Genomic DNA, 26,773 nt, shown 5'->3' on the forward strand with positions numbered 1-26,773 from the left:
GGGCTGCAGTGTTACACTAAAATTTAGAAACAATTTAGGCCAGCACTCCTCTACTTGCCTGAAACTGCTAGTGGATAAATTCTCGTAACACAATTGTGGACTGAACATTCAAAACAAAATAAATTAGTTGTGAAGTATTCTGTAACAATCTGACAGAACAGGAATTGAGATTTCTAGTAATTAAAAATGTTGTCATTGAATGTTTCAAGGTATGTTTGAAAAGTGTTCTGGTTTTTCAAAACAAGGAAAATCAAAATTGGCTGAATACTTGCTCGTCACATCCCTCCTAAGACAACAGTTAGTAGTTAAGAAATGTGAATAATTGTTAATGTTAGTGATTCATTGTTAGACCAATTAATTCCTACTATCTCTCAAGCTCTGAGTCTGTTCCAGTAAACTGAGATTGGAAGGTGAGCTATGAAAGCTTTTACCTGTGTAGCTACTTATGTAAATTAAGTGAGCCGTGGTACTATGGGTTTTGTCTGTCTAGCACACTTTCCTTTTCCCCTTGTTCTGCTAACAGAAGCCCTCCTCCCCCTTGGAAACCGATTCTTCATGGATGGGAAGGGCTGACCTCACACCCTTCCTCATCCCGAGATGACAATGTGACCCTAACCTGGTCAAGAAGAGTTCCCTATTGTCATTATCTGTAGTCATCCCTTCTGAGAAGAGAATGTGCATCTGCCCTGAAATTTTCTCCAGAACTTTAGGGAAAATTTTTTCCCTTTATGATCATAGCTTTAACTATAATGTAAGCCTACAGCTGTTGAGGCCACCTTTCCTTCCTAAACAGGGATGCTCTCTGAGAATAAAGCCACTTTGAGGGAGAGCAGGGTTGAGAGGTGGGGAGGGGAGAGATGAAAAGATTGCCAGGGCTGAAGCTCTTTAAGTCCTTGACTCTTTCTTATGGGAACTGATAAACGCTCCCTCTATTTTGTTTTCCTTAATCTGAGTTGAACTGAGTTTCTCTCATGTGCCACGTAAAGATGGCGAATTGTAATTATAATTACTGGCACATTGCCTAACTGAAAATCAAGGTCTTCTTGGAACTGTGCAACAGCAATAACACAACTTAGATGCTGAAGCTAATATAGGACCGAACTCTCCTACATTATGCAGAATCCCACAGTATAATTTGTTGGATTCATCCAAAGAACCTCAATCAAATTCAATGGCAGATAACTTGAAAATTAAAATGATACCTTTAACAACATGATAAATATAATTCACACTGCCGTGTGTTATATTCGAAAGTTAAGAGAGCAAATCCTCGAGTTCTCATCACAAGGAGAAAATTTTTTTTTCTATTTCTTTAATTTTGTATCTACATGAGATGGATGGTTGCTAAACGTACTGTGTTGATCATTTCCTGTTGTATGTAAGTCAAGTCATTATGCTGTACACCTTAAACTTATACCATGCTGAATGTCAATTATATCTCAATAAAACTGGAAGAAAAACATAAAATAATACATTTATATAAAAAATACTACTTTACCCATTTTCTGCATTATAGTTTTGGATAAAATTTCATTGGACAAAAGTGTTCTCTTGCTAGAAATGATTTGAAAATGACTATATTGGGTCATTCATCACAGCTCTCCTAGCCTTGAGATTCAAATATCCTTCTCTAGATTGAATGGAAGAGAGAAAAATCTCATGGAGAAGGAATGTTAGTCTCGTTTAGTTTTTTTTCTGAACTAACCAGTCTGCGTTGGTCCTCAGCTGGGCTGTGTAGCCAGGGAAGAGGCCCCCTTAGGGGAATACGTGGATTCATTGGAGCCTGAGGTGGGGATGGATCCTCAGGGAAAATGGCCAGAAGAACTTTTGGAAGGATGTAAATGGAGATTTTTTTTTTTTTTTTTTTGCGGTATGAGGGCCTCTCACCGTTGTGGCCTCTCCCGTTGAGGAGCACAGGCTCCAGACACGCAGGCTCAGCGGCCATGGCTGACGGGCCCAGCTGCTCCGCGGCATGTGGGATCTTCCCGGACCGGTGCACGAACCCGTGTCCCCTGCATCGGCAGGCGGACTCTCAACCACTGCGCCACCAGGGAAGCCCAAATGGAGATTTTTGAGATGCTCCCCTTTATATTACTTCTTACCCAAGTTGCTCAGAGCTCTCTTCTTGGCAAGAGTTGTTTGGTTAAGGACAGGTATGCTCATTTGTTCAGCACTAGTTTTCTTTTTTCTTTCTTTCTTCTTTCTTTTTTTTTTTTTTTTAATGATAAAGAGAAATGAACTGGTTTCCTCTCATGAGCAGGATATTTCTGAAGCCTTCCTTTATTGGCTCCATTTAAACGCCAGGAGGCCTTTCTACTTGCTGTTCTTTCTACTTGCTCTCTCTGGAGAGGAGTTGGTTTTCCATCCCCCATCAGCTCTGAGGTAGAATGAACGACAGACACACAAGACGGAACTGGCGTGTTGAGCAGGAAATGTGGCATCTGTACCCTCGTCAACGCCCCCCCCCCCAAGGCTGACATCTTCTGTGGCTGAATAACAGAAGTAGTGACCATTTATAGACCTCTGGCCACATGCCCGGCACTACTCAGGTTCTCAATCTCATTTCATCCTCACAGGAACCCATGAGGTAAATACAGTTATCTCTCATGACCTCTCCAGGCTGAATTTGCCTCTCCCATACTCTAGTATGATGTTCTGTAACTTTCCCTCAGAGCACTTACATCAATTTTATATAATATAAATTATACTTATTTATGTCTCCCCCACTGGAATGTAATCTTAACCAGGACATGTAATCTGAACTATGTCTATTAATTATGGATGTGCAGCCCTAACACAGTACCTGACATGTAGCAGGCACTTAGGAAACACTTGTTGAATAAATGAATCCTCATTTAATATGGAGAAATGAAAGCTCAGAGAGGCTAAGTATCTTGCTTAAGATTGCATAGCTAACAACCAGTGTAGCCAGTGTTGGAATACATGTTCTTATTACTTTGCCTCCCAGGAGGGAAACCTTCTTTCCAGGCTGCCTCTGTTGATGCCGTCTTGGACAGGGGAGAAACTGTGTCCAGTGTAGTTAAAGCGACATTGTATTTGAGTAACTAGGGTGAGAATCCTGTACCAATTGATGGGCATCTGCAGGACTAGAGCGGACAGAGTGGACTCGGCGTCATTGTAAAGGAGATGAGGTTGGCTTTCAGAACCCACCTGTGGCCAGTCCCTGATGTTTGACTTTTGTTTCTGGATGATAGTCACCGAATGTATCATTTTCCCCAGAAGTGCTTGAATTGTAATAGGGGATAAGTATTTCAATTACAGGAGTGGCTGTCTTGCATTGAGGTCTCTAACTTATTAACCGATTACCAAATCATACCTTGGTAGAGGTAGCGTAGACCCTCTCCTAACTGATGTCCATTTAATGGTCTTGCCATCCTCTGACCATGCCAGAGGATGTGAGTACATCCACACTCTGCTTTCTCTCTCTAAAGCTTACTGAATGAGGCTCAAGGTGTGTTAAGTAGCCGTGACTCCTGGGCTACTCTACAGAACCCCGCACGTCTTCTCCCAGCTCACTGCATTCTTACCAAGAGGGAATTGTGTTTGTTTCCAGAACTATCCCGCCAATTATACTTAATGCAACTCTTTACCAATAAAATATTTTTTAAATGTTAAAAATGGATGAAACATGAGTGTAGAAAAAGGGTTGTTTTATGAAAATTAGACTGTTTCAAAACGTAAAAATGAGATGCTTAAAAAACTCATTAAGGGACTTCCCTGGTGGCGCAATGGTTAAGAATCCTGCCAATGCAGGGGACACAGATTCGATCCCTGGTCCGGGAAGATCCCACATGCCACAGAGCAACTAAGCCTGTGTGCCACAACTACTGAGCCTGTGTGCCACAACTTCTGAGCCCACGTGCCACAGCTGCTGAAGCCCATGAGCCCTAGAGCCCATGCTCCGCAACAAGAGAAGCCCACGCACCACAGTGAAGAGTAGCCCCCGCTCACCACGACTAGAGAAAGCCTGTGCACAGCAACGAAGACCCAACGCAGCCAAAATAAATTTTTAAAAATACTAAAAAATGGGCTTCCCTGGTGGTGCAGTGGTTGAGAGTCCGCCTGCCGATGCAGGGGACGCGGGTTCGTGCCCCGGTCCGGGAAGATCCCGCATGCTGCAGAGCGGCTGGGCCCGTGAGCCATGGCCGCTAAGCCTGCGCGTCCGGAGCCTGTGCTTCGCAATGGGAGAGGCCACAACAGTGAGAGGCCTGCGTACTGCAAAAAAAAAAAAAAATACTAAAAAAAACTCATTAAAATAGTTGTGGGATGAAAAAATTTATCACAAATTTAGAAGGACTCTTCAATCAGATTACTTACAAGCACCTTTAAGTTCTTATTCCATTTTAAAGAAACAGAAATAGGATATCTTAGCTAATGCAAAACGGCGGTGATTTATGCCAGAAGAAAGAATGGAACTCCAATCAGCCCATCCATATTCAAAGCAAAACCCTTGGCCCAAACATCTTAACGTTGCACTAGTTTGTTTCCTTTCTTCCTTTCCCTTCGTCCCTCCCTCCCTCCCTTCCTTCCTTCCTTCTTTTCTAATGATAAAAAGAAATGAACTGATTTCCTCTCAGTAGCAATAACAGAATATTTCAGGATTTTTTGTGTGGTTTTTTTGGTTTTAAAGTTAAAATAAAATACTCGAGGTATGTATGTATCATTAAAAAAAAAAAGATTCCCTGCTTTCGCCATCTTTTTTGGTTGACAGTCTCTGGAGTCATTCAGGTCGTAGGGTCTTTACTGTAAATATCAAGTTCTACAAGAGATTTCCAGATCCTTCCAAGATGGTGAATTAGCACAGGTTTCAAAAGCTCTACCTGTAACCCAACCCCCAATCAATTCAGAAAAAATTTTAGAGGAAAACACGGAATACAGGAAATAAATAAAAAATAAAACCCAGAACAAAACAACAGCAACCATCCAACCCAAAGCTCTTGGGAGATGGACAGCTGCTTTGAACTGTAGGTTTGGGTGGGGAAGCGGGGAAGGTGGAGGTGGAGTTTGCTGTAGCCTGGGGCAGAGGACCCCATGCTCAGATAAATTAGAACTACCCGGCTAAGGTGCCCCAGAGTTCCTGAGCCACAGAAACTGTGAGATAATAAACATCTGTTATCACCTTAAGCTGCTAATTTTGGAGTCATTTGTTATGCTGCAATGGATGTAAATACACTGTTCTCTATCCTTGTTTCAATTCCTAAGTTCTTCCCCCTTTGCCTTCATATGGCGCTCAGGTGTGCGTGCGTGTAGTTGAATCCTTTCCCCGGCTGACATTTCTGGGCCTCTATTGAACCCTTTCTGCCATTGCCTGTTTCAGGGAAGGATTCAGTACAGAAAGATCCTTTTTTTTTTTTTTTTTTTTTGCGGTACGTGGGCCTCTCACTGTTGTGGCCTCTCCCGTTGCAGAGCACAGGCTCCGGACGCGCAGGCTCAGTGGCCATGGCTCACGGGCCCAGCCGCTCCGCGGCATGTGGGATCTTCCCAGACCAGGGCACGAAGCCGCATCCGCTGCATCGGCAGGCGGACTCTCAACCACTGCGCCACCAGGGAAGCCCTCGGACGGCTTTTTAAATGATGTTCTTTCGACTAAGGATGTGTGGTTGAGAGTCAAGCTGTTGGAAGAGGCTTTTGGCGACTTGAGGACAATTCTAATGAACTTGTGTCCTTCCTCTTGAATTTTAGGCTGTCCCCTGTTGAGTTCTACTGGACACCCAGAAATGCTTGTCTAAGTTGTTCCTTTTTGATGGTTGGCATCAGCATTTTTGCCCCACCCTAGCCTCAACATCTGGAATTTTTTTTTTTATGTGAGCAGAGTGCAGGTTCTAATCTCCATCTGATCTCAAAGTCTCTACTTTTGATGTTCTTATTTTAGGGGGGTGTGATGGGCTTGATAGTTTCTGTGCTAAAATGCTCTGTGTCTTCCAATAAAAATAAGAGTCGCCCTTTCCTTAGTGGTCACTCTGGGTCAGACACAAATCAGGCACTATGCTCAGTGGTGTATTTGTATTATCTTATCGAACCCGCCACAGAGCTGTGTGGTGAGGACCTGTGCTGTAGACGGGGTCGCTGACACTGACAGGTGAAGTGATTTGTCTGAGGCCGTGTAGTCAGTGCAAGGGAAGAGAACTGACCCCAGGCCAGTGGGATCCTAAAGCTGGTTTGTTTGACACAGCACCAGGAGGCCACCCCTGCTATGCCAGGAAGACTTCTGCCTGGATGGCATCTGGAAAAGCTGAGGGGAGCAGAGCAGAGGCTACCTGCTGGCCCAAGCCCTCACCCAGGGGGTTTAGCAGGCTACCCGACACCAAGCATTGTTGTCCCACCTGGAAGAGCTTAAAAACTGGTCAGTACACCCATGACTGCAATGACAACAAAGGTCTTTTAGCAAATTCTATCTTCCTTCGGGGAAGTCCATATTGAGGAGCCTTGATGCACTGCATCATCTTGGGGGTGTGTGTGTGTGTGTGCGTCTGAGTGTGAAGGTGCATATATGAGGCCTTGTCTCAAATATCCCAGCTCGCTCTCCTTTGTCCCAGCCCTGTCCCTGGCACATCCTGGATACCATCATTTCCACCTGCAGTAGTGCTCTGCATCCTGGGTATGCCAGCCATCCCATTGGATGTCGCCAATACCTTCACTCACTCTGCAGCACAGGGCATTCTCCTTTAACGCTTTGAGGGGCACCCCACATATCTATGTCTCTGCTGAGCTCCTCTAGCCGTTACCCAGCCTTTTGAGAGCGTGAATGCCCCTCTTCCAGAGCCAGGATGGTGTGGTGCTCAGCAACGGTCTATGGATCAGGCTGCCATGGTTGCTTTCCTGGCTTGACTCCCTGCTCCCTGTGTGTCCTCAGGCATGTCTGTGAACCCCTCTGAACTTTAGCTTCCCTATCTGTGAAGTAGAGATCATGGTACCCATCCCGTTGCTAGCAGTGAAGAGTAACTGAGATGATGTACATAAGCGCTAGTAGATGGCATCATCTAGGAAACGGAGGCCTTTTTATGTTTTCCTTAATTCAAACATCATAATTTCTTTATTGCTATCATATCTTGAAGTCAGTGGGAATATGTTCCAGCAGCTCAGCGTCCGCAGGGCTCTCAGTTCTCATAGACTGTGGACAGGCTGCGGCTTCAGGTGAACCCGGGTGTTACCCAGCAAGGGCTCACTGCCTGACACTCAGAGAAGCCAACATGACAGAGCCAGCTTTTGAGAAAAGGAGTTGTATTGTGAGATCGACTGACGAAGAGACAGGAGGCAAGGCTCACCAATCTACCTCCCGGATCCAGGGTCCAGGGAGAAATTTACAGGGTCAGGGGAATTTCAAACTTGGAGGCTGATTGGCTAGTCTCCAACCCGTCCGTATTAGCTACTCGGGCTGCTGGAGGCCAGATGTTCCTTATTGAAGCACTTCTTGCTTCGTAAAAGGCTCTGGTGGCAGCATTTCTATTCTTTGAGCTCCGTAGACTGAAGATTCCCAGGTCATCCTGGAGACGGCCTCCTGTCTTGCACATGCCAGTCCTGCCTTGGTAAAAATAACTCAAAGTTTGACTAATCAATCATCCTATTTAAGGAGGCAAAACTCATTTCAGCTGGTAAGTGTTTTATGTGCTGTTCCACAGGTGCTTCCCTTTTTGGTTTTCTCCTCTTCCTTCACGGGTTTCAGGGTCTGACTCAGCATTGAGGACTCAGTGTGCTCAACACCGGCCTCCATCCTCCTGGTGAGATCCCCCACCCTCCCCGTTCAGCTCCAGGCCTCGGAGACGAGTGTGTGACATCGACATGACCCCTCGTGGGGCCCCTGTGCTGTGCTGGCGACATTACCATCCTCCGTGCAGTTTCACTTGTGCAGTTTCACTGAGAGACACGAGCATGCTTGTGAAAGGGCCCATCTCCTCTTTCCCTTGGCTGGAAAATGGTGATCCTGGCTGAAAGAGATTTTCACAATCTTGAGAACCATGGAATGCGAGCGCTACAAAGGCCTGCAGTTCAAAATCCATTTTACAGAGGAGGAAACCCGAGGCCAGGAGAAGGGAGAGGGCTGTTACAGGAAGACAGTGCAGGCTGGTCCGGAAGCCGACTCAGGTTCAAATCCAGGTTCCTTCACGTACTCTGTGACCCTGAGTAAATCATGGGGTGTCTCTAAATCTCGACTTTGTCTCCTGTAAAGTGGGAATGACAGTAGTGCCTGACTCCTCGTGGAGTCCTGAGGATTAAATGAGGTTGTGTGTGTGTGTGTATCTCTCAGTCCAGAGCCTGGCACCGAGGCAGTGCTCGACCAGTTCTAACGCTTGCCCTCTGCCCTAATTCCCCTTCACTTTTCTTCATCTATTCAGCACCCTTGCTGTGGAGTGTGCCTCACAGCACCCAAGGGAGCTGTAGCAGAAGCCCCACTCCTTCCCCTTCACGCTGCCCATGATTCTGGAAACTGGGGACCTGGGAATTACCCTCATTTTGTTTTCGGGTTTCCCATGGTCACACATGCTGCATAAGCTTTGGGGACAACTTTGGTTTTCCTTACTTATAATTATGTCATAGTAATTGCAAAAAATTGTATAATTACGTTTTTTAAAATTGAAGTATAGTTGATTTACAGTGTTGTGTTAGTTTTAGGTGTATAGCAAAATGATTCAGATATATGTATATAAAACTCTGTTTCTCTCTCTCTCTCTATATATATATATATCTTCTGTTTCAGATTCTTTTCCCTTATAGATTATTACAAGATATTGACTGTAGTTCCCTGTGCTATACAATAGGTCCTTGTTGTTTATCTATTTTATATATAGTAGTGTGTATCTGTTAATCCCAAACTCCTAATTTATCCCTCCCTCCTTTGGTAACCACAAGTTTGTTTTCTATGTCTGTGAGTCTCTTTCTGTTTTGTAAATAAGTTCATTTTTTTAGATGCCACATATAAGTGATATCATATGATACTTGTCTTTCTCTGACTTACTTCACTTAGCATGCTAATCTCTAGGTCCACCCATGTTGCTGCAAACGGCATTATTTCATTCTTTTTATAATTACATTTATCACAAAGAGTAATAGGCACCTATGGCATGTGTCCACTATGGCACCGTGCATGAATCTTCACAGCAGCCGCCTGAAGCAGGGCCTATCTTTATCACCCTCCTTATGCAGATGACGAGGCCGAGGCATTGAGAAGCTAAGGATTTGCTCAAGGTTACTAGCTGCTTGGTGTCCAGATACGGCCCCAGAGCACTCTGATTTTGGAGTTGCTGTGCTTCTCTCTCCACACGCAACCAGCGTGCCTTCACTACTCTTAGCTATTGCCTTATTTAAAGGGGATCATCCACTTTTCTTTTGTCTTTTAAAGTCCATGTTGGCTTTTCAAGTTTTATGAAATTGGAGATGGCCGAGGTCTCCCCGTCGGCTTCAGATGTTTGACAGCTGGTATTCTCTGCCACATTTTCTCTTTCCATTTAACAACTTTTGCCTCAGATGGAAAAATTTATAGTTTTTTAGAATGGCTTTTTATAAAATTTGAGGGTTGGAGGTGATGGGTGGAAAAACAGGCAGGGTAGAGGAGAAAGTCTTTATTTTTGAGTCTGGTCTCATTTAAAAAGCTCTTTTTGCACTCTCTTCAACATTTTGGCTTTCCAGTGTTTCTCTTGTTAGTGGTTTTGCCCTGTCTCAGTTTATTCCGTGACTCGTGCCTGAGGGGACATGTTCTCCAAAGAGAATGCCCCACACTGCATCTTGTTCTGGCCATGTACTGCCCCCTGTCTCTCAGTCAAGGCCCTCTCTGTGAGGGGAGCGGAGGGTTCACTCTGGTGAACGGGATGCCATATAGGAGCAACCGTTAGACGGGGTAGGGATGGAATGAACTTCCCTTAGAAGAGCCAGACATTTGAGTGAGTAAACCCATGACACGATGTTTTTCCTGACACCAGGACCCCTTAAGCAGCAGATTCGTACAGAGGATTCCCCTGAGGGTGACGGAAGCACATCACGATTCCTGTTGTTTTAGTCAGAACGAAGAACAGAACACTTCACTCGAATGAGCGGGGGCTCAGGAGAGGCCACCCTTTTGGTTCCACTTGGAACTTCCAACCCATAGGCACATTCCAAGAAACACAAATGACCAAGAAACCCAATCATATCCTTTCTGATATGTGTTACTTCCTCGTAGTTGCCAACCACTTATGTTGAAAATGATGACAAAGAAGGAAAGACAGAACACCACAGTTCCAGTTCCATTCTACACGCGCAGAATGTGCACATGTGCACGTACCAAGAAGTAAAATAAAAACAGTTGAGTCAGCTTTGTGCAGCATTTTTCTGGGAAGAAATAAATACACACGCATGTATGAGCTATAAAATATGAATAATGCAATTTGAGTAATTCTGCATGAGTCAAGTGCTCTTATATTTGCTCTTTATATTGTACATCTTTGTACAATATCAAGATGGACTATAATTTATGCTAATAGTTAAAAATTTCAACTTTACTTAGAACAGCATTAAATAATAAATAAAAAGCACCATGTCAAGGTCAACATCAACGGTCATAAATCACATCGATAGCATGTAGCCTTGATATGATGTGATGAAATAGCACTTTATCCTGTGATCTTCCTCCCCACACACATAAGCGCTGTTTAACCAAGAGAAAAACACCACACAAATCCCAATGGACAGGCATTCTACAAATACCTGGCTAGGACTCATAATTGTAAAATCATGAAAATCAGTAAAAGTCTGAGAAACTGTCACAGCCAAGAGGAGCCTTAAGGGCACATGACGACTAAAAGTATGTGGTATTCTGGATGGGATCCAGGAGTAGAAAAAGGGCATTACCTAAAAACAAAGGAAATTTGAATAAAGTGTAGACTTTAGTTTAAAAAAAATGAGGGGGGCTCACTCAAGGGCTACGACCGTTATTTCATCGGAAAACTAAGATGCTTGGGCCTCAGAGGACCCGGGTCCAGACTTTCGGGCCACAAGTCACACTCTCTGGCTTTCACTCAGTGCCGGGGTTCCCTTCTCCCCCAATTTCTTGGGGCTGCATGATCTCCTTTGAGCCCCATTTACTCGTCTGCATAAGCGTCTCAGAGCGGTTGAGGGCACAGGCTCGGGAAGCAGAAGCTGGATGTTCATCCCCGCCGTTGCCCCTTCCTAAACTTTTGGCAAATCGGTGTGTGCCTGTTTCCTCGCTGGTGAAGTGAGCGTTGTCAGACTCTTGGTGGCTGAGAGGTTTCAGTAGGTTATCGCTTGTCAAGTACTTAGCACAGTACCTGGTGCCAGGCAGTGCTCAGCCTAGGTTAGTGTGGTTGTCTCTTGTGACTGGCTTCCTTTGCTGTCACGTGGACAAACAGAGCCACAGCCTAGGGTAGCATTAACCCTGCTAGTATGAATCACAATAGCTCATAGTTATTAAACTTTTGCTGTATAAGTATTTCCTAAGTATTTTCATTTTATCCTGAAAATCACATTGAAACAGTTACCTTTATTATGCCCCCGTTATCCGTGAGGGAACTGAGGTTCGAGGAGAACAGGCAACTCACCCCAAGTCACACAGGTAAGTAGGAGCCAAACCCACATGCATATTTTGGGAACACATGACTTAGTCTGTTGGGGCTGCTATATCAAATTACCACTGACCGGGTGGCTTATAAACAACAGGAGTTTATTTCTTACAGTTTTGGGGGATGAAAATCTGAGATCAGGGTGCCAGCATGGTTGGGTTCCGGTGAGAGTCCTCTTCCAGATTGCAGACTGCCAACTCATCATTGATTCCTCATATGGCGGAAAGAGGTGAGGGAGCTCTCTGGGGTTACTTTTATCAGGCACTAATCCCATTCATGAGGGCTCCACCCTCATGACCTAATCACCCCCCAAAGGCCCCACCTCCAAACACCATCACATTGGGGATTAGGTTTCAACATATGAATTTTTTTGGGGGTGGGGGGAAATGCAAAAATTCAGTTCACAGCAATGACCTTCTAAATCCAGTGCCTCTACTATCGGATGGTGTGGTCTGCAGTTCTCAATCTGGGTTTCTTGGTTTACTAGTTTGCATTCTTGAGGAGAAATGTGATGGACTAAGCTCAGTCTATGGATATTTTCCCCCTTGGGTTAAGTGTGCATTCTTGGATCGGTCAGCTGTGACCAGAGGGGTCGGGTCATGTGGTTCCAACATGGTAGCCTAAACCACATAGAGGCTGAGAACTTTTCCCAGAAAGGGAAGGTAGGCAATCAAACCTTTCTATTATGCACTCCCATTCCAATCCTAAAATTGTCTCAGTGTTCCCTCCAGAGGCTTAAGCCACTGCAGGTATTACTGTCTGCCTTCCTCCTGCCGAGCTTGGCTGTAGGCATGGGGGACCTTCACTGGCAAGCTCAGTCCTGCCCAGTTCTGGAATCCATCTACACAGTGTTGGCAGTACATTGAGTGCCCTGTGTCTGCCAGTGGGTGGGATCTGGAAATTAGTCTGGCAGTCATAAGCAGCAAGTGTCTATGTGTTTACCATGCTGATTTTCCCCCACCTCTTGCTAGGTCTTTCTGATGACATTCCTGCCTTGTTCTTGGGATGGTACTTCAATAACCCAGATTATCTTACCACTTCCTCCCCATTTCCTGGGCACGCAACCACTAGGTGAGGTCCTGTCCTAACTTAAACATAAGGCTCTGAATTATAAACTCCCTCTGCTATCACCCACACATCCAGCCACCCACCCATCAAATCAGGTCCCTCTGCATGTTTTTCTTTTAACTTTTATTGTAGAAAATTTCAAACATTCACAAAAATATACAGCCTCATATGATAAATCTTCATATACCCGTCACCTGGCTTCAACGATGATTAAACCACGGCCAAACTTGTTTTATCTATACTTCCACCTAATCTCCCTCGGTATTATTTTGTAGCAGATTTCAGATCATACCATTGCATCTGTAAACAGTTTGGTGTACATCTCTGAAATATTAGAATTTTGTTTTTAACATAATCACAAGCCTATTAATTCACCTAAATATATTAGCAATGATTTCTTAATATCACCAAATAATCCAGCCAATGTTTATATTTCCAGTTGTCTCACACATTTGAGAGGTTTTTTATTAACAGTTTTTGAGTCAGCATCCACATAAGGTCCCATATTGTGATTTGTTGATACAATCTCTAGATTTTTGTCTCTATCTCTATTTTCCCCTTTATTTCTTAAAGAAACTGGGATGTTTGTTCTGGAGAGCTTCCCAGTTGGTACTTGCTGATGGAACATTAAGAATGAGGGCCCTCTTCTGGGTTGCAGGCTGCCGACTTCTCACTGTGTCCTCATATGGTGGAAGGAAGAAGGGAGCTCTCTGGGGCCTCTATTATAGGGCACTAATCCCATTCCTGAGGCCTCCATCCTCATGGCCTAACCACATCTCCAAAGTCCCACCTTCCAATACCATCACATTGGGGATTGGGCTTCAACATATGAATTTTGGGGGATAAATATTCAGCCTGTAACAGGGTATAACTTGGACTAGATATGAAATAGACCCCAAATAATGATATATTCAATTAGGTAGAAATTGATTTCTCTCTCGTGTAAACATCTGAGCTGACAACAGTGGCTCTGCTTCACAAAGGCATCAAGAGCCCAACTCCTTCCATTCTTTGGTTGAGAATTTAGTCTTTGGTTGCAGGAGATAAGAATTTTCTTTATGTGAGGCTAAGGAGGGCTTTGTGCTTATTTTTAAAATTTTATTTACCGTTAGTCATTCGCAATCTTTTGTTATCTTTTTTCCAAAGCATACATTGTTCTCCAGTGATGGCCATTCAGTTCCATTTTCCTTATAATGACTATTTCCTCCATCTTTTGCAAAAGCCTGATATGTCACACCCTCTAGGACTGTTTCTTCCACCAGTATCCCATTCCATTTCACCACTGGTGGAAGTTTTACCAGTTTCATTGCCATCTGTGTCAGGGGCTAAATTAGTTCTGCGTATCAACAGTAATGGGATTTTCATTGCCTGTCGGCTGGCAGGTGATACAGCCTCAGAGTCCATTTTAGCATCTGCTTTCTCAGACTACTCCTGGCATCTTCTGTCAGGTTGGGGTCCCCAGGGAGCAGCCAGTGGGACAGAGATTAGATTGTGATTGGTCTTCTGGGAGATGTGATCAGGATGGACACCTGTGGTGGAAGGGAAGTCAGCAGGACTGACCAGACAGAGGAGTTCGACTGAAATTCAGGTTCAATAAAGGCCTCAGCTGACCACTGGGGAAGCTATGAAGCTGGGATGACCTGTTGGACTTGTCTCAAGTTTGGGCAAGGGGCTAAGCCTTTGTATCCCTGTAGTGACCAGTTACCACTGCAGGCTGCTGCCCCTGGGAAGGAGGTTCGTCCTTGAGTGAGGTGGCTTTCTTCAGGAAAACATGAGCTGTTTCTGAGAGGGCTGATAGTTGAGGGACCTCAGCCAGAAAAACTCCCAGCAGCTGAGGGAATATGAAAAAAAAATGGCCACAGTATTTTTATAGATCCACCCACTTAAGAAGTGGAGTCTGTTTTTCCACCCCTTGAATTTGGCTTGGCCTCATGACAGGCTTTGGCCAATGGGACAAGGAACACACGTGATACGAGAGTCTTGAAACGTGCTTGTCCACTGAGCCTTGCCCTTCTCTTGCTGTTGAGAGCTCTTTCACTGGTATGTGGAGAAGTCCAGGCCAGCCCCCTGAGAGGAGAGGGGCCCCACTCAACCCAGGTAAGTCCCAGGCATGTGAGTGTGGCAACCTAGCTCATCCAAGGCCAGGCCAGAGGCCCAGGTGAACCACCGAGCAGACCCACAGGATCAGGGAAAATGATAAGTGTTTATTACTTTCAGTCACTGAGTTTTAGGGGTCATTTGTTACACAGCAAAAATTTACCGATGAGTAGACCAGCATGAACTTGGCACTTGATCTGACCAAATGGGGAAAACGTTTTGGGATTTGGCAAACATACATGGTTTTATTTCCCCTTCCCAGGTTTCTAGATTTCTAATAAAACTCTAGGTAAACTCATGTGTTTTTCAGAGTTTTTACAAAGCACCCTTTCAATTACCCTCCTCAGCTCAGAAAAGGGAATACAAGAGGCCTTTACCATTCATATTTGCTAAAGAAAAATGCATGCTTTCAGAGCTGTCAGTGTTACTGAACAGAAAACACAATCACAACTGGAGAAAACCAGGGACTGCTATTTGATCATAAATGTTCTAAAGATAGCAGTCTGCTGATTTTTCATTGCACAAAGTTTTTGGAGGAACATTTGAGGACCTGATGCAGTGAATTCAGTGGAAATGTGCTAAAGTGAAAAAGAAAGATCAAATCAAAAGAAGATGCAAATCGAACACCTTCCAGTTGCTTATTGGAAAAATATTTTCATAGTACATAGATCTTGGCACTTAAAAATGTTCGTTGAATGAACGAATGAATACATGAATAGTAGGAGGATGTGCTACCGTGCTTGACAAATGTGCTTCCCTGCTGCCACAGCTTCGAGATCTTGGAGGGATCAAGTCGGCATAAAATAGAGGAGTTGGGTTCAGTGATCTCAAGGTTTCTCTCCCCAGACCCCATAGATCTCCACTCAAATTCTAGGGCCACCACTTCCATAGGCACCTCTATCCCCTCTCCATTCCTTGATTTTTCCTTCTGAAAACAGAGGTTTGGGCCATCTAGAAAGCCTAGGTTTTGAGACTCTCCATGGGGTAATGGAATGTGCTGGGAGAAAGAGTGATCTGGGTTTCCTTCCTTCTTCAACCTCTCACCAACCTCTTGTGTGACCTGGGCCAAGTTGTTCAAACACTGTGTCTCAGTTTCCAAATCTGTATAAGAGGACAATACTACTACTTGTAGGGTTGTTGGGAGAATCAGGGATAATATATGTAAAGTGTCTGGAATGTAGGTGCTAAATAGCTAGACAGTATTTTATAATGGGTAAGCTGTAGATTGATGTAGAGTAGGGAGAAGAAAATTTGTATATTCTAATGGACCTTGTGAAATCTGGTATTTTGGATTTTATTCGTAATTGTCAAGTACTGGGGCAACCCCTGTGGGCCCATTCAGCCCCGCAACTTTATTTAGAATTCTGAACTCTTTCTTTCTGACTAGTTCCTCCTCCAAACCCCCATGGGGACAAGTCACATTTCTCAAGCTGCTAAATCGAATGACAGTTGCTTCTTAATCCATGTGTTTCTCATTCCAAGATGTTGTTTTGAGTATTTTCGGCTACTAAGCACAAACTCTGGTCGGCTATGTTTTGCCTTATAATTTATTTTTTTCTTTTGCACATTTCAGATGCCTGCTTTTGGGTTTTGCATTATTCTGTGGTTTCCTAGTCATTCGCCCCACCCTTTAATTCCTCCACCAGCACTTAGTCTCTGTTGCCTGCCAAGGCTGTCTCCCCCTTTTCCTAATATCCCCCAGTTCTCTCCAAGGGCCATTCCTTAATCCAACGAGCTCTCCAATGCTTTGCAAAATTGAAAGTCCTCTGTTTACTCTGCCCCCTCCCCTTAATGTTCATGGCAGTTATCTCACTCGGGCTCCCATTTCCTGCTCTTATTCTTGGCCCCCTGCCAGCCATCACACATTCATATGAAATCCTGCCTTTCCTCACAGAAGGGAAAGGCTGTTTCCATTCATGGAACGCTCATTGGCCACAAAGATGCTACACCCTAGCCACAGGCAGGGTGTTTCGGGTTTCCTGACATGCCCAGGTCAAGGCTGGATGGCTGTGGTCCCAACAGTTATTTACAATAAAGGCAAGTCAGGCTAGAGAACAGTGTAGTCTTTGTGGGGAAGGGGAGAGAACATGGACTGTCAATTCTAACTGACCTGGATTTTGGTCCATGTATCATGACTGAGCCTCAGTTTGTTAATCTGTGAAATGGGACTCATAATTATACCCACCTCACAGCCTTCCCGTGAGTGTCATGAATGAAAAGAGCTTTGTTCTGGGCCTGGAAAATGGTATTTGCTCCATAAGGATTATATTTTCTCCCCCTCTTATTGGTTGCTAAGCCTTTCAGGTCTGAGTCCCAGAAAGGAAGAGAATGGTACCTCAAAGGGGTTAATTGGAGAGGGTGTAATGAAAGGATTATCTATAGATTTATGGAGGTGTGGGTAGGGGATGAGAAACACCCTGGGATCAGCAAGAGCCAGAAGCCATAACATTTGCTGAAGGGCAAGTCAAGGGCGTGAGAGCTGTAGCCATGATACAGGGTCAGGGCAAACTAGCCCTTGGAAAGTGTCCTGGGGTCTTAGCAGACATCTGTCATTTCCTCCCCTCTTTCTCAGGATCCTAGATTTCTAATAAAACCTGGGAAAATCCAAGTGTTTTTTAAAAATTAAAGTGGTCGGATAGGAGCTGTGGCTCAGGTAGAGGAATGCAGTCACTGCTAAAATTATAGCCCCTCGGAGAGAGGGGGGCCTCACAAACCCCCCTTTTCTCTCTTGCTGCCCATGCCTTATATTGGCTGACCCCACCTGGAAACCAGAGGGTGAGGGGCCTGGAGGATGAAGTCCAGTAGTATTGGCCTCCTGGTCACAGAGAAAGGCAGGGAAACATGGAGAACGGGCTGGGAGGAGCAGAGAATCATCTTGCCATTGGTCACTATAGCCAGTAACTTTGTGCAAGGGGCCTCCATCTCCTATAAAGTGGGCCTAGAACTAACCTGCTGATCCAGCCCCCAGGGCTATGATGAAGATCAGGTGAAAACATGATGATCATTTACTGTGCAGGGAGGCCTCCTCTTCATCGGCTTTATCCCACTCAATCCCCAACACCCAGGGAAGGTGGAAGGCAGAGGGGCTTTGCATTCAGGAGTGGGCTGGCCAGTGGGGCTCAGCCAAGCTTTCTGACTGTGGGATCACGAGCAAGTAACTTCACTCTCTGAGCCTCGCCTGCTGTCTTCCTTTGGGTTCCCCAGCAAGCGGATCCTGAGACAAGTGTTTGAGGGAAGTGGTTTATTTGGGAGCTGATTCCAGGAAGCGCAGAATGGGGAGTGTGGGGTGTGAGGCAGGGAAGGGAGGAAAACCAATAGCGGGTCTCAGTCCCACAGGGGCCTCTGGGAGACTTAGCAGGGCACATCCCTGGATTGTTCTACTGCCGGGTGAGGGTGCTGGACTGTTTACCCACCAACTCCCATCCTTCGTTGCCTGAGGCTTGCTCATGGGGTTTCATCTCCCCGGCCCTTCCCGGATGCCTGTTTTTAGGCAGAGGAGGCTCACGCAGCCAGAGAGACACAGGAAGTGACATTTATGCCCTCCCATGAGCCAGGAGGAGTTGGCTGGGGGACCGACAGCATCTGCTTTGGTTTCCTAAGTTGTGTGATAGGGATGACGCCTAACTCACAGGGCAGCTGTGAAGATTACATGATGAATGATGAGATGATGCAATGTCTGCCAAGAAACTGGCCCAGAGTAGGTATCCAATAAATAGGAGGTATTCATAACAAGGTGGGTAAATATTACTCCTGTCTTACAGATTGTGGCAAATGGGACTCAGAGTTAAGACATTTGTCCTAAATCACACGGACAGTTCTCATGTGGCCAAGGCAGACATGACTTGCACTCTGCCGTAGCTACCTCTGCTAATGGACTCTACAGGTAGAGAGCTTTTGTGTCATGAAGCATGAGAAGCTCCATAAATATAAAATGCTTGCAGTCCCAGACATGCTAGCTCACATCAAACTTAAATGGACTCTGAATAGCTTTCCTCTCAGCCCTAATTCTCTTAAGCTCAAGTATAAATTTTCTGAGTCCCCTGGGATCTTACATTCTGTGTCCCAACAATCCCCAGCCCTTCATTAGCGATGCCTAGGTGTCTCCACACATTTCAAGGGGTGCCAGAAAGTCTCCCGACAAAATAAAGTATGCCATAAAGTGCTAAGGGCATAAAATTCTAGACAGCTTGTTCTCCCTGTAATGTTTCCTTTTAAAAACAAATATTTTGAAATGCCCTCTTTACTATCCTGCTGATACACGCATAAAAACCAATAAAACTCTAAAAAAATTGTAGTAAAACATACGTAACATAAAATTTACCATTTTAACCACTTTTAAGTGTACCGTTCGGTGGCACTAAATACATTCACATGGTTCTGCAACCATCGGCAACATCCAGCTCCAGAACTTTTTCCATCTCCCCAAACTGAAACTCTGTACCCAGTAAACAGCAACTCCCTCTTCCCTCTCCCCCCAGCCCCTGGCAACCACCATCTACTTTCTGTCTCTGTGAATTTGACTCCTCTAGGGACCTCATATAAGTGGAATCATACAGTATTTGTCCTTTTGTGACTGGCTTATTTCACTTAGCATAAAGTCTTCAAGATTCATCCATGTTGTAGCATGTGTCATCATTTCCTTCCTTTTAAGACTGAATGATATTCCGTTGTATGTCTATACCACATGTTGTTTATCCTTTCATCCATCCATGCACCCTTGGGTTGCTTCCACCTTTTGGCTAGTATGAATCATGCTGCAAGAAACACGGATGTACAAATGTCTATTTGAGTCCCCACTTTCAATTAGTTGGGGTATCTACCCAGAAGTGGAATTGCTGGATCATTGGTAATTCTGTGTTGAATGTTCTGAGGACCCTCCATACCGTATTCCATAGCAGATGCAGCATTTTACATTCCCGCCTGCATAACTGTTTTACAAAGGAGAAAAACAGGAAAGTAACCTGTAATTACATGGCATGTAGTGTTTCAGAATGCAATGCTGGGGCCGGACCACAGAGATATACAACACTGCGGTTGCATGCCTACTCCGTACCCACAAGCACAGACCAATGTGCAGGTGTGACACAGCCCATGCTGTTCCTTGAGTGTGTTGACATCAGTGATTTCCCACAAACAAGCACATCAATGCCATCTCCATTTGACTTGTTGCATTCCTTGTGTACAATATACATTGAATATATATTAAAAATGTGCAAAAAATACCTTGATACTTATATGTGAGACAAAATTATAATCAGAAAATTATGAACAAGCTTTTTATCTATATGTCTTTCCAGCAGGACATTTGAAAATTGTGTGGGATGGGGATCATTTTTTATTGTGCAGAACTGTCCTATGCCTCACCTGCTAATTTCCAGCAGCAAATCCCCCCAAACCTGCAACACTGTGACCAAAAAATGCCCCTGGAAATTCCCCAGATACTCCCCAGGGAGTGAGATATGGTCCCCATTTAGAAATGCTCTAGCAAGCCCACCTAGCATCTGAAACGTAGTAGATAAGTGATTTTTGGTTGTTTGACAATAAAAGGAGAATTGTTGGAGCAAAGGCATTTAAAAATGTCCAAGGAGTCCAAGACTTTGGTCACAAAAATCAGCACCTGGTCTCTCTTCCACTGGTTTCTTCCATCCCACAAGAGCTCAGTTGTTCTCAAAATCTGTTTTCGGTGCTCAGCCCATGGGTGAGAAGGGACCCAAGGCATGAGCATGTGTGGTCTCGGTGGGGAGATACAAAAAAGAGGGCAGGTTTGTGAGACATCTTTGAGGCTGAACCTCTAAAACTTAAGTGATAAGATGTGGGGAGTAAGAAAAATATGAAGTAAAAGATGGCTGAGTATCTTTGTGTTTGGGTACTGGAGAACTGACATGCCATTAGCATGGAGAGGGTGAGGGAGTATCATGCTAAGAGCCGGCCCGGAGTTCAGCTGATGGAGGGCTGTCTGTGACTAGGTGCTCCACTGTGAATGGGGGCCCGAGGGTGTGCTCTGAATGGAGAGGGTGGCACAGAGAGACTGGTTATAGGTTATAAGTGGTTCTGAGATGTAGTAGAAAGAGCACAAGGCATTTGGAGAAGGAAGACTAGGATCTAGATCTCTTCTCTACCATCCATAAGATGTGAGATTTGGGACACATCGCTGACAAGTGTCAGTTTCCTTATCTGTAAAATGGGGCTAATTCCAGCCCCAACCTACCTCCCAGGACACTTGTGTGAGAGCATCGTATTCTTGGCTTCACCCCTTTATCTGACACCTACTGCTCTGTTCACCTCACACCTGAAATGTTAATAACTACCCTGTGTATCAGACAAGGTTCTCCGGAGAAGGAGAATCACTAGAATACAGTATATGTCTGTGTACACTAAGAGGGTTATTTTAAGGAATTTGTTCACGTGATTGTGGAGGTTGGCAAATCCAAAATCTGTAGGCCAGCCTGGCAGGCTGGGAAACTCAGGCAGCATTTCTACATCACAGTCTTGAGGCAGAATTCCTTTTCCGGAAAAACCTCATTTTTTTGCTGTTAAGTCTTCAGTTGATGAGATGAGGCCCACCCACATTATCAAAGGTAATCTTCTTAAAGTCAATTGATTGTAGATATTAATCACAGCTACAAAATACCTTCACAGCAACATCTAGACTAGTGTTTGACCAACAACTAGTGTTTGTACCAGAGCCTAGCCAACTTGACAGACGGAATTTAACCCTCATGCTTTGGACACATGGAAAGCCAGACATGACAGGGCTCCAGTCTGCAAACAGGAATTGAGCCCGTGGGATCTGTTCCAATTGTCACGTAACCAAGAACGCACCCTGGCTTGACTGTGGGCCTCATATCTTTCCTTGGTAAACTGACCATCAGAGCACAGTCCTTTCAAAGTCTCGGGAAGAACCTTCCGCATTAAAATGCCCCCACCAGAACATGTAGGGCTCAGCATCTCATCTGCTAAGTGTGGTCCCAATGCCGTCTCTAGTGCCTCGAACCCCACTGAGTGGATAAAGGTAGAGTGGCTGCCAAGAGGTGCCCTTCCTTGTTGCCAGGCTCTCTGCATTTCCCTGACATCGCTGCCGATGTCTTGCTTCACTAGACTGAAAGGATCCCTGTGGGTACCTGCCATTTCCCCAGGGTGTGGGGCTCAGCTGCTGAGCCTGTGGAACAGACCATTTGCCAACCGCCAGGTGGTTCCTTCTCCTCCCAGGGTCTTGGGAGACTGCTCTTTGGGACCATTTGGACTGGCTTTTCTAGGTCAGGCTGCAGGGAACTAAGAGGCCAGTGGACAGTAGCCTGGGGCCCCTTGTCTCTCTGAGCTTGCAGTTTATTCCGCCACTCCCTTGCCCCTGTCCCAGCCATCTCCACAACTGGTGAAAAGAGGCAGCTGTTATCAAGATTTTCACCAGTTTTGAGGACATAAGCTCTTGTGGCTTGCATCCAGATGTGCTGTCTCTGTTTTCTCTCTTGTTACCTCCAGGAGGCTAAACACACCCCCTGCCCCCACTTTCACAAGAGATTCCCTCACACCACACGTTTTGTAAATTTCAGTAGAATTTCCTCAACACTTGGTCATGATAAGGTGGTTGAAGTTCACCTCCCGCCCAACTGGAAGTAGGGATACCTTTTCATTTATTTCTTCATTTATCCCACATGTGAGTACCTCCCAGGTGCAAGGCTTGCTCCAGCAAGAGCCAGCCCCAGAGGGAGTGAGGCGGTTATGTGCGTTTATCTGCCTGTGGCATAGTCAGGAGTGTGGGCTTGTGCAGGGACTTGCAAAACATGAATGCGCGCTGTGGGCTCAGCATGAAACTGCCCTTTGCTATGGCTCTCAGTCAGAACACCCACGGCAGGGCACGTGCTACCTTTAAAGCCCATCCCAACAGCACAGCTGCACCCGGGCTGGTGGGGAAGTGGTGGTGGGGCCAGCTGAGGGGTGGCCGTCCTTTAGTCCAACCTCAGCCCCACGATGGTCAGGCTAGTGGATGGGAAGTTCTGGCGAGTGTGATGTAAGTAGAAAGAGCAGCCTGGTTGTGACTGTGCTGCTTCCTGGCCCCTGGCTATCTGGGCCTGGGACACCTGCCTTCTCCCTCTTGTCTGATAGAATCTTCTCTTCATTCCCCTGTCCCCGGGCAAGTGACTCTGGAGCTCCTGTAGCCACGCTACCATTCTCCCCTCCTTCCCACAGTGTCTTGGATGTTACTTAACTGTGCCCACAGCATGTGTCGTTTCCCCGTGGGATTATAAACTCCTCGGAAGCCGCCAGGTGCCTGAGATATCTGAGGCACCTCTCTTTCCTCCTTTCCTCTCATGAGCTCTCAAGCCACACTTTCCTCTCATGAAGGCATTGTCCTGGCTTCCTTTCTCTGATTCTTTTGTCCTCACCCGACAGGGCCCCTAGGGAATGGGCTCCAGCCAGCTTCCCCAGCAGACCCTGTGCTTTCTTGCCTTTGCTGGTCCCCACACCCGGGCTGCCGTCCCCTCCACCTCTGCCTGTCCAAAGCCTGACTCTTCTCTCCCTGGTTCAGCTAAGTCCCCCTGTCATTGGATTCCAGACCCCTTAATTCCATTCCTTCTGCGGCATTTATAGTAACAGTAACAACCAACCTCTGTCGGGTGAGTTATACCTTATGATTTTTTCTTCTTCTAACCAAAAGATTTTGGTGAATAGCAGCCATGTATCTCTTATTTACTATAACAGATTCTTTACATACATACCACTCTTTTTTTTTTGCGGTACGCGGGCCTCTCACTGCTGGGGCCCCTCCCGTTGCGGAGCACAGGCTCCCGACGCGCAGGCTCAGCAGCCATGGCTCACAGGCCCAGCCGCTCCGCGGCATGTGGGATCTTCCCGGACCGGGGCACGAACCCGCGTCCCCTACATCGGCAGGCGGACTCTCAACCACTGCACCACCAGGGAAGCCCTACATACCACTCTTAATGGTCACAGCAGCACTGCGAGATGTGTGTTAGTACCCATTATACAGATGGAGGAACTGAGGTGCAGAGACACCAGATCCCTTGCTCAGGTTTATCCAGCCAGGAGTCAAATGCAGGTCAGCCTGACTTCAAAGCCTTCTTATCTACCAGAGCATGTGGCCCGTGGTAAGGACATACTGTTCTCTGGGTCTCTACTTATAGAAAAATTGGAAACGAGGCTGGGTGAGGATGGGGAACTTGCCTACGATGCAGATGCAGGACGCTGGTCCAGGCCTCCTGATTACAAATCCCAGACTTATCCCCCACTACACTGCTGTTTCTCATGGCTGTTTATCCTGCTGGATAGTCATTGATGTTCACGACTAACATCCTCCGCTTGATGCGACCAACGTGAGGGTAAGATTAGTGTTGGATTCACCTGGGGGAAGTCGCCAAATTGCCAAACTAATGCCTGACCACCGGGGCATCTGATCCATGTTACATGGGTAGTTAAATGGAAGGTGTAAGATCTACTTATGGGAAGGGAGGTGAGAACATCGTGGAGGATAAATTCTTGTGCCAGGTGGACAAATCCACTTGGGATTCCACGTTCGGAGACGTGATCAGGAGGGACGCACGTAAGGAATGTGGCTCTTGGCAGGTAGGCAGACTGCGAAAACAAACAGTGCTCTCTTCGTAGTTTTGCCAGGACCACCTCATGTGGGATGGTGAGTGATGGGGCAAGAATCCTAGAGCCTGGCACCTCCACAGACAGTCGCCACCCCCAAGTGTGTGTGATTGATCTGGGCCTGGGGTGCTCCATGGGCCCGTCACTAGCTCCTAGCGTACACATGGAGAGATCCAGCATTTGCGTGGAACTTTGATGTTTTCTTTTCTTGATACTTTGTTCTTTCAGAGTATACAGGAATTAACAATAATAAGTACTGGTGGTTCCACTGAAGGAGAAACGTGCCCTTGGATGACTCGAGCTGAAAATGGGGTCAGTTTGGGTCCTCTGAGAAACGAACATGAGACGTACAAGGAATTTACTGGGGGTAACAGCTGTGAGGGATAAAGGAGCAGGGGGCAAGGGTGGGTGGGGGACCCTCAGATCACAGTGCAGGTCTGACACCTGTGACATGAGGGCAGGAAGGGGGACTGGGTAGGAAAGAGCCTCAGACTGCGGTGCAGGCTGATAGGAAGTGTCCAGCAGAGGTGGCCTTAGAGGAGTCCTGCACTGGGCAGAAATGGCGGGATCTGGTCCGTGCCTGGTGCTCAGTCACTGGTGGGGTGAACCCGGGACGAGCGTGGCCTCGGTGCACACGCTGAAAGCACAGCAGCTGGAGGCTGTCAGTCCACTGTGCCCTTTGCCAGTGACCTCCTAGGGCCAGTGCATCTGCTCGAGTGACACAGAGACGAAGCCAATGCTTTGGACCCCGAAAGATCTGCCTTACTGGTCATGTGGCCACAGGTAAGAAAGTGAGTTTTTTAAAGTTAATTAACTGACCTTTCAGTTGCTCAAAATTTGTTAGCTGTCTTCCTTTCTGGGAGGCAGTATAAAATAATGGCTAGCAGGGTAGATACACCTGGGTTCAAATACTGTTTCTGCTGCTTGTTAGCTGTGTGATCTCAGGCAAGTTACCTAACTCCTTGGGGATTGAGATTTCTCCTCTGAAAATGTAGATAATAATTTCTAATGTCATGGGGCTGTTGTGAGACTTCAATGGCATAATCCATGTAAAGGAGGCAGAACATAATAGCTGTTGTTATTTGCCTGAATTCTAGAGTCAGGTGTCCCTCTTAAAGGGTCATGCCTGGCGATGGCCGGCAGAGGGCAGCATCCCTGCAGTAATCTGACCGGACTCTGGGCTAATGTAATTGCGCCTTTCAAGTTACAGGCGGAAAAAAACAAGGTCTACAAAGTGCAGCAGAGTGACCAAATGACAGAATGTACCAGAAGAGATGCGATGGCCCAGGAGAGTGGGCAGAATTTAAAAAAGTATTTATTGGTGGATGGCTGCAATGAAACAGAATGGAGAAAATACCAAGAATTGAAAATTAAAAGCCCCCACACAGGTTGACCATACAAAACCAAAGCTTCTTATTGAGAAGGACATTTTTGCTCTCCTTGAACATGTCTCGGGGGCCTCTGGAGTCCGATAACCTGGGTTCTAGTTTGTTTGTATAATTTGTGCCAGAGATTAAGACAGTCTTTGAAAACACTTGGGATGCAGCTTAAGAATCAACAATCCAGAGTTGACTGCATTGAAAGTGGAGCAGCCTTGGACTTACAGGACATCGGCTATCTCTTGTCAGCTCAGTTCCTAAGTAGCTGGGTGACTTTAAGCAACCATTAGAACATCTGTCTGTGGGATGCAGAGAACCTTCGAACAGTCAGGAGCGAAGAGCCGGGGTGGGGATTATCATTATTCCATATTCCCTGCAACATCCCCCCAAAGTCCTTCTTGATTTGCCCCTGTTATCCTGCAGAATGTTCTTCTGGTTTCTCTAGCATCTTGGATAAAGGGGGACATTTTCCTACCCTCCCGGCGTGCCTGTGACTAATTGTAACCTTTACTACGTTGCCTCTTAGGAGCCTCTCGGAACTATCATTAACCATCGTTAAACACAGAAATCCCTACTACTATTTGCCATGGAGCCTGGCTTCATGTACAAAAATACGGTTTTGTTTTATGTTGTTTTCAACCTAAATGCTTAAATCCCTGCCTCATCCTGTACATAGCAATTCCACGGTTTGCCTTTTTTACTTAACCCCGTACCTTAGAGGATTTCCTATGCCGCATGTAAAAACTGACCTTGTTCTTTATAACAACCTGATGGTAATTTATTGTATGGATGTGCCAGAGTTAATTTAAGAAATTCCGGATAGATGGACATTTATACTCTTTCCAATTTCCCCCTTTTAAAAGCAGTTCTGCAAGAGCAGCTCTGCAAGACACATATCCTGTGTCTTGTTGTCCATATCTGCAAATCTTTAGGATGGATGCCTAAAAATGGAATTGCCAGGTTACAGGGGGTGAGCGTTTAAAATTTTGACAGATACTGACAAGTTGCTTCCAAAGTCTGTGCCTGTTTACATTCCTGTCTGTTTCTAACACA

This window comes from Delphinapterus leucas, chromosome 11 (assembly GCF_059928025.1).
Source record: "Delphinapterus leucas isolate spDelLeu-1000000601 "Yukka" chromosome 11, BTC_Dleu_Yukka2, whole genome shotgun sequence".
NCBI lineage: Eukaryota > Metazoa > Chordata > Mammalia > Artiodactyla > Monodontidae > Delphinapterus > Delphinapterus leucas.